The sequence below is a fragment of the Bufo gargarizans genome, chromosome 5, assembly GCF_014858855.1.
Source record: "Bufo gargarizans isolate SCDJY-AF-19 chromosome 5, ASM1485885v1, whole genome shotgun sequence".
NCBI classification, from domain to species: domain Eukaryota; kingdom Metazoa; phylum Chordata; class Amphibia; order Anura; family Bufonidae; genus Bufo; species Bufo gargarizans.
In genome coordinates, this window is record NC_058084.1 from 343,811,244 (window position 1) to 343,823,577 (window position 12,334).

Consider the following 12,334-nt stretch of genomic DNA (forward strand, 5'->3'; position numbering starts at 1 on the left):
GTCATGTGAAGCATAGAGGACATGTAACTGCGATGGACAGTCATTGGTTGCAGCAGCCACATGACCTGTGGGAAATTAAGTTGATCAATGTAGAAGCAAAAATGTTCTGTTCTGGCTATGTAAGCACATGTCTACATGGAACACAGTAATAACTTCACATTGGAAAGTGCTGCATTTTGCAATTGCTGACTATGTAGCCTATGTTAAAGCAATTATTAAAGTGAATCGCCTTCCATCTTTCAATAACAGTACAATATAGATTTGTAGTTCAGAAAATAAACTTTCTATAGTCGATTGGCAATACAGGCAGAAATAATCCATATACTGGTAAAATACCAGTAAAATGGTACATCATGACTGGAGCAGACACTAGTAAATGCAGGATTTGTAAGAAAAAAATATTAATAATAACGTCATTTACTTTGCATTAGTTCACAATGACCCGTTAGATTACTGCACAAAGCAAAATTGATGTGTGCTGAAAAATATGACTTCCTGAGATAGAGAGCCAACTGCCAGGACTGTATTTTTCATTTATTTTTTCTGTAGTTGGTCCAAAAAGACAACAATAGCCTGGTCCAGGAAAATGTTCTCATGTCTGCATGATGGGATACTGAGTGTGAAACAAAACTATGACAAACTGTTCGCTTCTATAATAGGAAAATTGCTGAACGCTTTAAAGACTTCTTGATTGAGGTAATTAAATCATGGCGTCCCTGCAGTTTTATTTCTGAGAAATAGTATATTAAAATTCTCCTTGACACTGGTCCATGCCGACTCTCAGGGAAGACTTTCACTTTAACCACTTAAAAGGTTTTTCTGAGATTTTTTTTTAACTGATGACTGATCCTCTGGTATCTGATCGTTGGGGGTCTGACACCCAGGACCCCCGCCAATCAGCTAATTGAGAAGAAAGTGGCAATCCTGTGAGCGCCGCTGCCTTCTCGCAGCTCACTAAGCACAGCTCCGTACATTGTTTAGCGGCTGTGCTTGGTATCACCTCTCAGCTCTATTCACTTCAATGGGGCTGAGCTGCTCCTAGGCTGAGTGACACATGAACATATCGTCACTCAACCTAGAAAAAGCAGAAAGAAGTCCGCGGCGCTCACAGTAGTGCCAATGCCTTCTCAAACAGCTGATCGGCCAGGGTGCCGGGTGTCGAACCCCCACCAATCAGATACTGATGACCTATAAGGAAAAGCCCTTTAAGGACCAAGCAAATCTGGGGCTGACATTTTTGTTTTTTGCTCCCTGCCTTCAAATAGTCATACATTTTGTATTTTTCTGTCGACAGCCAAATGGGGGCTGGTTTTTGTTGGACAAGTTGTACTTTTCTATTGATAGGGCTGTGGAGGGCCGCAAAATGCGGAACAGAATTGCAGACGTATGAATGGACCCTTACTGGCATTCTGTCACACCTTACCACAACTGATTATGCTGTCATTATGTAGTACTAAATACTGTATATGGTATGGTAATGTGGTATGCACTGTCAATGTCACAGAAGAAAACATTTGAATGCTGTGTATTCAGAGCTGTCAATTACTTGAATAACATGGTATACAGTGGAATTAATTAGAGATGAGCGAATTTTTAAAAAAATTGATTCGCCGGTTCACCGAATATATCCGTGACAAATTACGTTAAAAAACTGCTATTTCCTGGCTGCTGAGAGCCTTTATAGTGGTGTAGAACACTGTGCCTTGTAAAAACACGCATAGGGAGTCTGCTTTGGTAGTGAAATAATACTGTGAGTCCGTATGACATGCAGATGACAGGTGTCGCTCTTAGAATCACTGCACTCTTCACTTATTAGGGCAGTCAATGGGCCAAAACTGACCAAATAACTCAAATATGAACTCAGCCTTACAGGTCGATGTGAGCACCAAGAAGAAGCGCACTCATTTTACACCGTCGCCAGCTGATTCTACATAGATGTCTACAGAACGTGTTCTATTAAACGCTTATACAAGTAGAGCCCCCTGACAGAGTAGAGAGAGTGTCAGCAGTAAGTTTGTGTTGATGTCATTTGCCCTTCCTCTGATCCGTCAGAACAATAACCCACAAAAAACGGATCCTGTCTGTGGAGCATACGCCTTCACTCAGGAATGGATCTAAAACAGAGATGACACATGACTGAAATATTTGCATGTCTTCTGTGTTTTTTACCCACTCCTGCTTTTGGCTACCAAATCATAAGCCAATTCTGATGGGACCATACAGGCCTTACAGCTGCTACACAGACAGGATCAATTGTGCGCCTCATTTTTCCTTCCATCTGACAGATCAGAAGAAAGGTCAGTTAAATGATGATGTCAGCCAGGCCGAAAGGCAAAATAGTGGCCCAGTCAAGTGGGGAGCTTGGGAACAGCATGAGACGTCTACAGAGTGGACCTATGACATATTGATGAGGTGGAAGCAGCATGAGGAGACCATAGAGTGTCCCAATGACAGAGTCTGGAGGTGGCGACAGCAGCAGCAGGATACCACAGAGTGGCAAGGTGACATAGAGTGGAGATGGCAGTAGCAGCAGCAGCATCAGGAGACCGCAGAGTGGCAAGGTGACATAGTGTGGAAATGGCAGCAGGAGGATACCACAGAATGGCAAGGTGACATAGTGTGGAGATGGCAGTAGCAGCAGCAGCAGCAGGAGGATACTATAGAGTGGCAAGGTGACATAGTGTAGAGATGGCAGCAGCAGCATCAGGATACCACAGAGTGGCAAGGTGACATGGTGTAGAGATGGCAGAAGCAGCAGGAGACCACAGAATGGCAAGGTAACATAGTGTGGAGCTGGCAGCAGCAGCAGGAGGATACTATAGAGTGGCAAGGTGACATAGTGTGAAGATGGCAGCAGCAGCATCAGGATACCACAAAGTGGCAAGGAAACATAGTGTGGAGCTGGCAGCAGCAGCATCAGGATACCGCACAGTGGCAAGGTGACATAGTGTGGAGATGGCAGCATCAGGATACTGAGAATATATTTTTCTTTTTGCACTGAAATAGGCCAGTAAATGATTTTACCAGAAATAAATGCACCAGTGAAGTGCGTATATATTTTTCTTTCTCTGCTGAAATAGGCCACTAAATGCTTTTGCCACAAAGAAGTGCTCCAGTGAAGTGCGTATATATTTTTCTTTCTATAATGAAATAGGCCACTAAACGCTTTTAGCAGAAATAAATGCACCAGTAAAGTGCGTATATTTTTTTCTTTCTGTACGGAAATAGGCCAGTAAGCGCTTTTAGCAGAAATAAATGCACCAGTGAAGTGCGTATATATTTTACTTTCTGTACTGAAATAGGCCAATAAACGCTTTCAACACATATAACTGCAGAAGTGAACTTAGAATATATTTTTCTTTTATGTACTGAAATAGGCCACTAAACGCTTTTAGCTGAAATAAATGCACCAAGTAAAGCGTGTATATATTTTTTCCTTTTTGTACTGAAATAGGACAATGAACGCTTTCACCACATATAACTGCAGAAGTGAAATGCGTTTATATTTTCCATTTTGTACTGAAATAGGCCACTAAACTCTTTTACCACAAATAAATGCAACAGTGAAGTCCATATATTTTTTTCCTTTTTTTATTGAAATAGGACACTGAATGCTTTCACCACATATAACTGCAGAAGTGAAATGCGTATATATTTTTCCTTTTTGTACTGAAATAGGCCACTAAACTCTTTCAACACAAATAACTGCAGAAGTGAAATGCGTATATATTTAAATTGTTTCACAGATATAAGCCACTAAAGGTTTTTCAACATAGCACTTGCACCCCAATAGCACTGTGCCTAGCGACTTCAGATGTCTCTCCGTGCACTAAGATGCTGTGAAATGATTCCTCCCTATACTTTCCCTGCACTTGTAAATCACTTTTCAAGCACTGTCCCTAGTGCCTTCTGATGTCTCTCCCTGCACTAAGATGCTGTGAAATAATTCCTCCCTATCCTTTCCCTGCACTTATAAATAGTTTTTTCAGTTTTTTTTTTCACAATGAGGTTTTTCCTATTGCTGTCTATAGCGCCTTCTCACGTCTGTCCCTGCAGTCAGAACACTGGAAAATGTCTGACTCTAAGATGGCCACCAGAGTTCCTTGCCCCATGTCCTCACACGTGTAGCCACCATTGTAGCCGCCATTTTAGGAAACATTGCAATTCGTTACCACGAAGCGTCAGGAAATTCGCATTCATTGCAAATCTAATTTTTCCTGAAATTCGGATCGAATTCCACTTCGTCTGATTGTATTAGCTCATCTCTAGAATTAATGTGTAACTGCAGTTATAAAACAACTTTCCATAAGTGAAAAGTACAGGTGAATATATGAAACTTTTTAATATATTTTGTTAAAAATGCTACTATCTGCTTTAATAAGGCTGCTTTGCTCTTTTCTGGTTTTAGAAGAAATGTCTATGGAGAGAGGAGGGGGAGGAGGTGGCTGCTGGATGAGTGACACACAGACTGCCATCTTAGCTCTGCTACAATTCACACTTTTGACTCTGACTATATCTAGTAGGATAAGACACTACCACTAGTCAGAGTAAGGTAATAAATCACTTACCAACTGGCAGCAGGTTACTCAACCGCCTCCTCTCTCCATAAATTGTTGTGTCAGGCTGGAGATGGAGCTACCAGAGATAACAGGCTAACTGAAGGGAAACAGATGGAAAGAACTCTGAGAAACCTATAAGAAAGTTGAATTCTTTACCAAAGTATATTACAATGTTTCCTATATTCACCTGTACTATTCATTTAAAAAAAAATGTTTATAACTAAAGGTATACTTTAAAATATATTTTTTGAATATCCACTGCTGTCACAGATGAAAAATGTAATGTTGCCTAAAAAACACATCTTAAAAACAAAAAATACAGGCTAATGCACACGACTGGAATCAGCCCAGGAAAAACAGTTTGTGTGCCTACTGGATCTCCTGGGCTGACCGCAGCTCTACTGAACTGACTGTATCTTGCATGTTTTATGATGCAGTCAGTTTATATCTGATCATTACAATCAGGTTAGTTTAGGGGAGCAATAGTCGGCTCGAGATCCAGCAGACAAACGGACTGTGTTTCCTAGGCCTATCATGGTTGTGTGCATGACCCCTAAGAAACATGTACACCTCTGACTTGTGCACATGTGTTGTCTGCTGCCTTTTTCACACTTGTGGAAGCCCTTCTACTCTACTGCAAACATGTATACAGTATTTCTGGACAAACAATAGCCCAAGTCCGGAAAAAACTCCATTACATTCCCAGAGTTTTAGGCTGAGTTGTACAACGTTATGACGAGTTAAGATCTTACAAGTGTTTTCTTGGATTCTCAGGCAAAGCTCTTCAGTATCTAGGGCCCATGCATCTCCCATGTTCATCTTCAAATGCTTCTCACTAGCTTCTCACTAGGTCAACTTTAGAATAATTCCCTTCCCCATTTTTTCTCTTTCTCTTTTTCCTCCTTTTTATTTACTCTTGCCACCTCATTTCAACACCGCTATTTATATCTCCCATTGTTCATGAAGTATCACCACACTGATGTAATCATCACCTCTACAATTATTCCCCTTTTTTTTACTGCTTACATGATGGTTGTTGTACTGAGTATTTCTCATGTTGTGGTGAGGCATAAGTTGGGGAACATAATTTTTTGGGGGATTGTCAAATTTGAAGCACTTAATTCTGATCCCATTTGCTTTAAAGTATAGCTACAGTGAAAACTTAAGATGAATATAATTTGAGATGAATGTAAATATTTATTGACCAATCACTCCCTAGGAATGATCATCAATATCAGATCAGTGGTGGTCTGACGGCCAAGAGATTGAGATTGAAGTGCATATTTCAGCCATTTCTAACTGCTGATCATGTGGGTTCTGGGAGTCAGACCCCCACTATTTGATTTTGATGCCCTATCCATGGATATATCCTCACTGTTTCCAAAAGTGCCAGAAAACCCTTTTAAATCCAGACCAAGATGCAAGGTTGAAAGTACAGCTTGTGCAGCACGCCAGACCTGCAGGGTATTGCGATAGTGAGGTCACGGTAATGGGCAATCGAGGGTTACTCACTTTTTGGAGGAGAACCCTGGGCAGGCATGCGGCAGTGAAGGAGAGGTAGAAACAAGTTCCTCTGGGGCACACTCTGGGTGTAGGGACCAGGCCTGATGGTGGATGAGGTGCCCTGGATGTTGCAGGTATTTTGAGTGCCTGAGGCAAGGTCCCTTTAAGGATTGTGACGCCAGTGCCTGTAACGGTGGCACACCGATTTATAGGAGTAGTAATGGAGTACACAGATGGTATGGTAAACCAAACGTTGCTTTACTTGGAAAACAGTCCAACATTGTACATACAGATGATAATGATGCAGTCCCTTGAATCATACAATTCACAAGCAGGTTTACTCCACAATATGGCAGGTATTAGTCTTGCAAGATACTTGGAGGGTAAACAGTTAATGCTTCACAGTCAAGGCTGCTCTATCCCCTCAGCTATTCTAGCTGGCTGGATCCCAAGACCCGGATGCCTAAATGCTGGCTTTAATCCTTGGTAATAATTCTTCCTCCCTTATTGACCCTTGCTTCTATTTTATTGTACCTCTGCCCATCAGCTTACTTCTTTGAGCTGATTGTATTGTTCCTGTTGTGAGGGAAGCTGCAGGTTTCTCCCAGGAGGTTCATTCCTACTACTGGGGTTACTTCTTCTGTGCTAGCTGGATTCAGGATCTCCAGGCAGGCTGTACTCCTTCACTAGCCTCCTGGTGGCAACTAGAAGCCTGGACTATCTAGCTGCGTGTCAGGAGGAGGCCCTCAGCATATCTCTGGCTGGTGCCTTCTCACTTCTGTCTCCACAGACTCCTGACTATGACCTAACCCCTCCCTGTCTGGGCCTGGACATTTATACTAGGGGCTCCCTATCTCCCTCTAGTGTCTAGGATGTCTAACTACACCCCAATAGGCCTGCTGAGCATATAACAGGGGAAAACAACACATGTAAAAACACATTAAATGCATACAGGAATATAACATCACTGTCCCTTGTGAGCAGAAGTAACACGTGACCCAATTGACCCTCGTGTAGTGCCAACTCCTACCTAGTGGGACACTACACTGGGAAACTTGTAAAATAGTTGAGAATTAGTTTGTCACAGAGTGCATTTCTTTGTAAGTAGCGGACGCATGGATGAGGTTTGGATGTCCCCCGTCATTGAAGCCCTCAGATGCCGCATTCATCAATGATCGCGGCATCTGAGAATAATAGTGAGGGCTTTCAGACCATTGGAAAAAATAATAATAATACTTAGCTCATTCATTTAAGTATGAAGAGGCCGCCGCAGTTATCTTGATTGAAGATCCCACACGCAATCTTGCACAGTGCGTGATGACGTCATCATGCTGGCCAGCGTGGTGACGTCATACGTCACCACGCACAAGATTTAGTGCTCAAATGGATGAGGTGAGTATGACATTTTTTTTACTGCCATTTCAGGGAAAATTGATTTGTTACAACAAAGCATGATGAAATTTGGCTTCGAAGTCCACTTTGGATACTTTGATTTGCTCAACACTAATTATGATGCCATGATGAAGCTTTACTGACTGATATAGAGTACTACTGTCATGTCATGTGCTAAATGGTTACAAAAACACTTCTGATGGCCTGTTCAGTCTTGAATTTAGATTTTGCTTCAGGGTGGAAAGTATTAGTTTTCTTCCTGGGCCCTGAAGCTAATTTCAAAGCTTCTGCGTTTGGCTCTCAACTTCTGGTATGAAAATTGGGTAGTGCTTTCCAGCAAAATATTTGAAAACTGATCAAGAAAAAGGAGTTTAAAATTCATAATCTTTTCCACTGCTTTCTTTTGTATGCTTTCAACTTTATGTGTTCATATATTTGACAATTCTGAATATACATATATTTTATATACTGTAGGTGGATATTGCCATTTAAAAAAATTTTCAATTTTCCAGGACAATTTCTAGTGCTCTGTACACAGTGTATGTATACATACTGTATATATATATATACACACACACACACATTGTGCATATTTCCGGACACTTACAGGGTTTATATTTTCAGATACTGAACAGAAGCCGAGACTTAACAAGCTGCTGTAACCGTTAAATGAAAATCTATAATCCCAAAGTTATAGACCATGAAGACAGAGAAGCCTAAATTGTTTTATTTTTCAGTAAGTACTTTTATCCCCGGACGTCTAACTAAAGCCAATTTTTTGACAGGAAGGATAAACTGCCAGCAGTTAACAAAGAGAAGGAAGTTCAACTTGGCACTGAGAAATTGAAATGAAGTGCTTCTTCCCAGATGTCTCTTTACAAGTAAGCCACTAATTGTCTTCTCACTCTTTTCATTAAAATAGTCGTCATGGACCTGATTAGCGTAGGGGTGCGTGAGACCACAAAGTCTATAAAATAAAATTGTTACTCCATAATTTAATACATTCTATAAAATAAAGTGTCTTTATAGTTAGACTATTCCAGTCCAGTAAGAGGGAAAACACTTGCCACAAAAGGCAAAGGCCTGGGCTACACTTTAACTGATTGATATAGAGATTGAGTGATAGCTGCAGTCCACAAGATTGCATACAACCTAAAGAATATGCAACCTAATGCAGCAGTGAATGTATGCATTAGTGTCAAACATATCAACTTTATTTAGAAAAGTACAGTAAATCATAGATACAGCACCATCATCATAAATCAAACAACGAAGTAAGTCGAGATATATAAAGAACATAAATTGAGGTTCCAACTGAGGTTTTCAGTTTACAACACATGTCACTTATGCCTGCTAGGAAGGGAAGCACGACAGGACGTCAGGGAACAGAAAGTTAATAAGGAGGCGGAGACAGCCCCCCTATCCTTTTACCCATATATAAAGAAAAAATGTATAAGGCATTTCCATAATGCAGTAAGAAGAAGCAATATTTTATAAAGAAACGTAATACTGTACATCTGGAGGGTGAGAGGAGGATGTCCTAGGACTCCAAAGTTCATTAAGCTTTTCAACATTAGCCAAGTGCTGGCCATCTGTTTTTTTCTACCAGTGTAAGGGCTCATGCACACAAACATATTTTCTTTCCAAGTCTGTTCCGGTTTTTTTGTGGGTCCGCAAAAAAAGAGGAAGTTACTCTGTGTGCATTCCATTTCTGTATGTCCGTGTGTTCTTAGGGCTGCAGTAAACGTTTATTTTAGAAATCGAGTATTCTGTCAATTATTTTTTACGATTAATCGAGTAATATAATAAGAAAAAAAATTATTAATAGACTATTTTCCTTTATAAAAACTCATCAGAACTCCTACCATCAGTCCCCAACACCCTTCATTACCCCCTGTGCGATCAGCCCAAGTGCATCAGTCCCCCCCCCCCCCCCGGTGCCATCAGCTCCGTTCCCCCAGTGCCATCAGCTCTCCCCCCCTTGTGCTAGCAGCTCTCCCCCTTGTGCCAGCAGCTCTCCCCCCTTGTGCCAGCAGCTCTCCCCCCTTGCGCCAGCAGCTCTCCCCCCCTTGTGCCAGCCGCTCTCCCCCCCTTGTGCCAGCAGCTCTCCCCCCTGCTCCTCCTGACACCCAGAATGCACAGCGTCATTGGCCTTAGTCACACCAACTTACCTTTCCAGCAGCGGCGCCGCCGACACTCCATCGTTCCATGCTGGTCTGCGCCTGGCATCACACAGCACGTCAGGTCACAGCGTGCGTACGCCAGGAGGTCAATGCAGCGCGGGACCATGGACGTGCTGTGGAGTGTCTGGAGGCCCCAGAGTATTCCGGGAGTATTCCGGGAGTATTCCGAGCGCAGCGGTAGACCACAGAGCGGGAGTAATAGCAAGCGCTTCATGCCCGCTCCGTGATCACGTAACTCAAACGAATCCTCAATGCAAAAAAATTGCATCCAAGGATTTTTTGTGTCGAATTACTCGATTAAGGCTCTTTCGTCTCCGCTCAAAAATCATATTCTGAGCGGACACTGAACGGACCCCATTATAGTCTATTGGGTCTTTAGGCTCCGTTACGCTCAGTTAGGTCTCAGTTATCTGCAGAATCCGTCCTTTCCGTTCTCCGGCTCCTCAACGGAGCCGGAGAACGGAAAGGAGAAACGGTGATGTGAAAGGAGCCTTTTTCGAGTATTTTTTGCAGCCCTACATGTCCTATTATTATCTGCTTTACAGACAAGGATAGTACTGTTCTATTACGGGCCAGCTGTTCCATTCTGCAAAATACAGAATGCACATGGACATCATCCGTATTTTTTGCGGATCAGTTTTTCCTGGACAACAAAATACATACGGTCGTGTGCATGAGCCCTAATATTGTTAATTCTAGTTATAATCATGATAATCATGCTGAAATGAAGGTTAGGGGCCATCCAACAAAAAGTGATATTAATTCTCACTGATAAGAATATAAATTGATCCAATTTAAAACTCACACCATACATATTTAAGGGTTTAGCACCTTAAATATCTGAACGTATGGGACAGAAAAACCTCCCTAATTAAAGATATTACCTGTGACCAGAGGTCTGCTACTATATGGCATGACCACCAAGTCTGATACATAGCTCAGCATAGACCTCACTCTTGAAAAAAGAGAGGGGTGTAATATGATGTTCTGCAACAACTGAGGTGTGTATTATGAGGTGCATTAGCAGCTGAGGGGCATTTTATACGGTTCTCATAAATTTACTGTATAAATATAGTGTTTGAGACATTAATTTATTTTACTACTATTATACTTTATTATTATAAAGTTATTATATAGCATAATATACCAATATAAAAAAAAAATCCTTGAGGGGTGTAGTTTCCAAAATCCGGTCACTTTTGGGGTGTTTCTTTTGTAAGGGTACCTCAGGGTCTCTTCAAATGCAACATGATGCCCAAAAACCATTCCAGCAAAATCTGACCTCCAAAAGCCATATGACGGTCTTTCCCTTCTGAACCCTGCGGTGTGCCCATTCAGCAGTTTATGACCACATGTGGGGTGTTTCTGTACACTGCAGAATCAGGGTAATAAATATTGAGGTTTGTTTTGCTGCTAACCCCTGCTGTGTTACAGGAAAATGGATTAATAATAATTGCTATAAAGACAAATGAATAGCAGTCAAACACAGCCCCAGACCAGTAATCTGTCTGGAGGGGCAGATTCGTGGTGGGCTAGTCAGTCAGGGGGCAACCCAATGAAACCGTATAGATAGGGCAAGTCCTGCAGTATCAGTGCAGTTTCTGTGTAATAGTACTGATGTCAGTGGAGGAGGGGTGGTTAGGGGTAGCAATGCTGTTGTCAGGGTGAAGGAGTGGTATAGGTGTGAATTCTGCTATCAGTGGAGGAGGGATGGTTAGTGGTAACAATGCTGCTGTCAGTGTCTGAAAAATGTTTAGAGGTGTTGGTGTCAATGTTGGTGTACAGTAGTGTTTGGTGCTGCTGGGGCAATATTTTGTACTGCACTATGGCATTTATTTGGCACTGATGTGTGGTATTCTGTGCTTCAGTGCGGTACACTAGCAGGAAGACAAAAGTATTATAGCAGTGCTACCTTTATTGGCTAACCCAATTTTTTTTTTATGTTTGCAAGCTTTTAGAGCACTGAGGCTTCTTCATCAGGCAGTATACAAATGAATGACTGTGGGAAAAGCTCAAGGGTATGCAGATGAGCTCTTAGCATGCTCTGCCTCTAATGCCAATTCAATGTTCGACCCTATAAATAGGCCTTGAGACATGACTCGGATATTAAATAAGCCAGCACCTCATCTGACCTAGGCCTCTAATGCCACCAGATGTAAGACAGCTATCCTATAAGTCAATGTTTGACCATTTAAACTAATAGTTAAGATGTGGGATAATCACCTTGAAACAGCTATCTGCAGAGGAGGTTCTGGCTTTACTGTTACCCAAGTCATGTCTCAAGGCTTGTTTAAAAGTTTAAACATTGACTTTATTGGATATCGGCCTTACATCTGGTGGATTTAGAGGGAGAACTTGCTAAGAACTCATTTGCATACCCTCTTCCCAGAATTCCAGAGGAGTGTTGTTGGGCCTATAAGACTCTTCAAGCCATTTAGGCACTCTCCATAAGGAAATATAGTTTCCCCCAAAATATGAGAAATGCACAACACTTAAAATATGTTACAGACATTCGTACACGGGGTGATACATCATAAAGATTAGTGAGACTGTGGTTATTGTTACATATTGGAGAACATGTTTCAGTCTGTTATCTTTGTGGACTATTGGTTGGAGATCAGCAGCAGTTCTCCTCAAGATGTTCATTCTGGGGGTGGAGGTGACCACAAGGGGCACCCTGCTGTTGTCCTGTTTTTT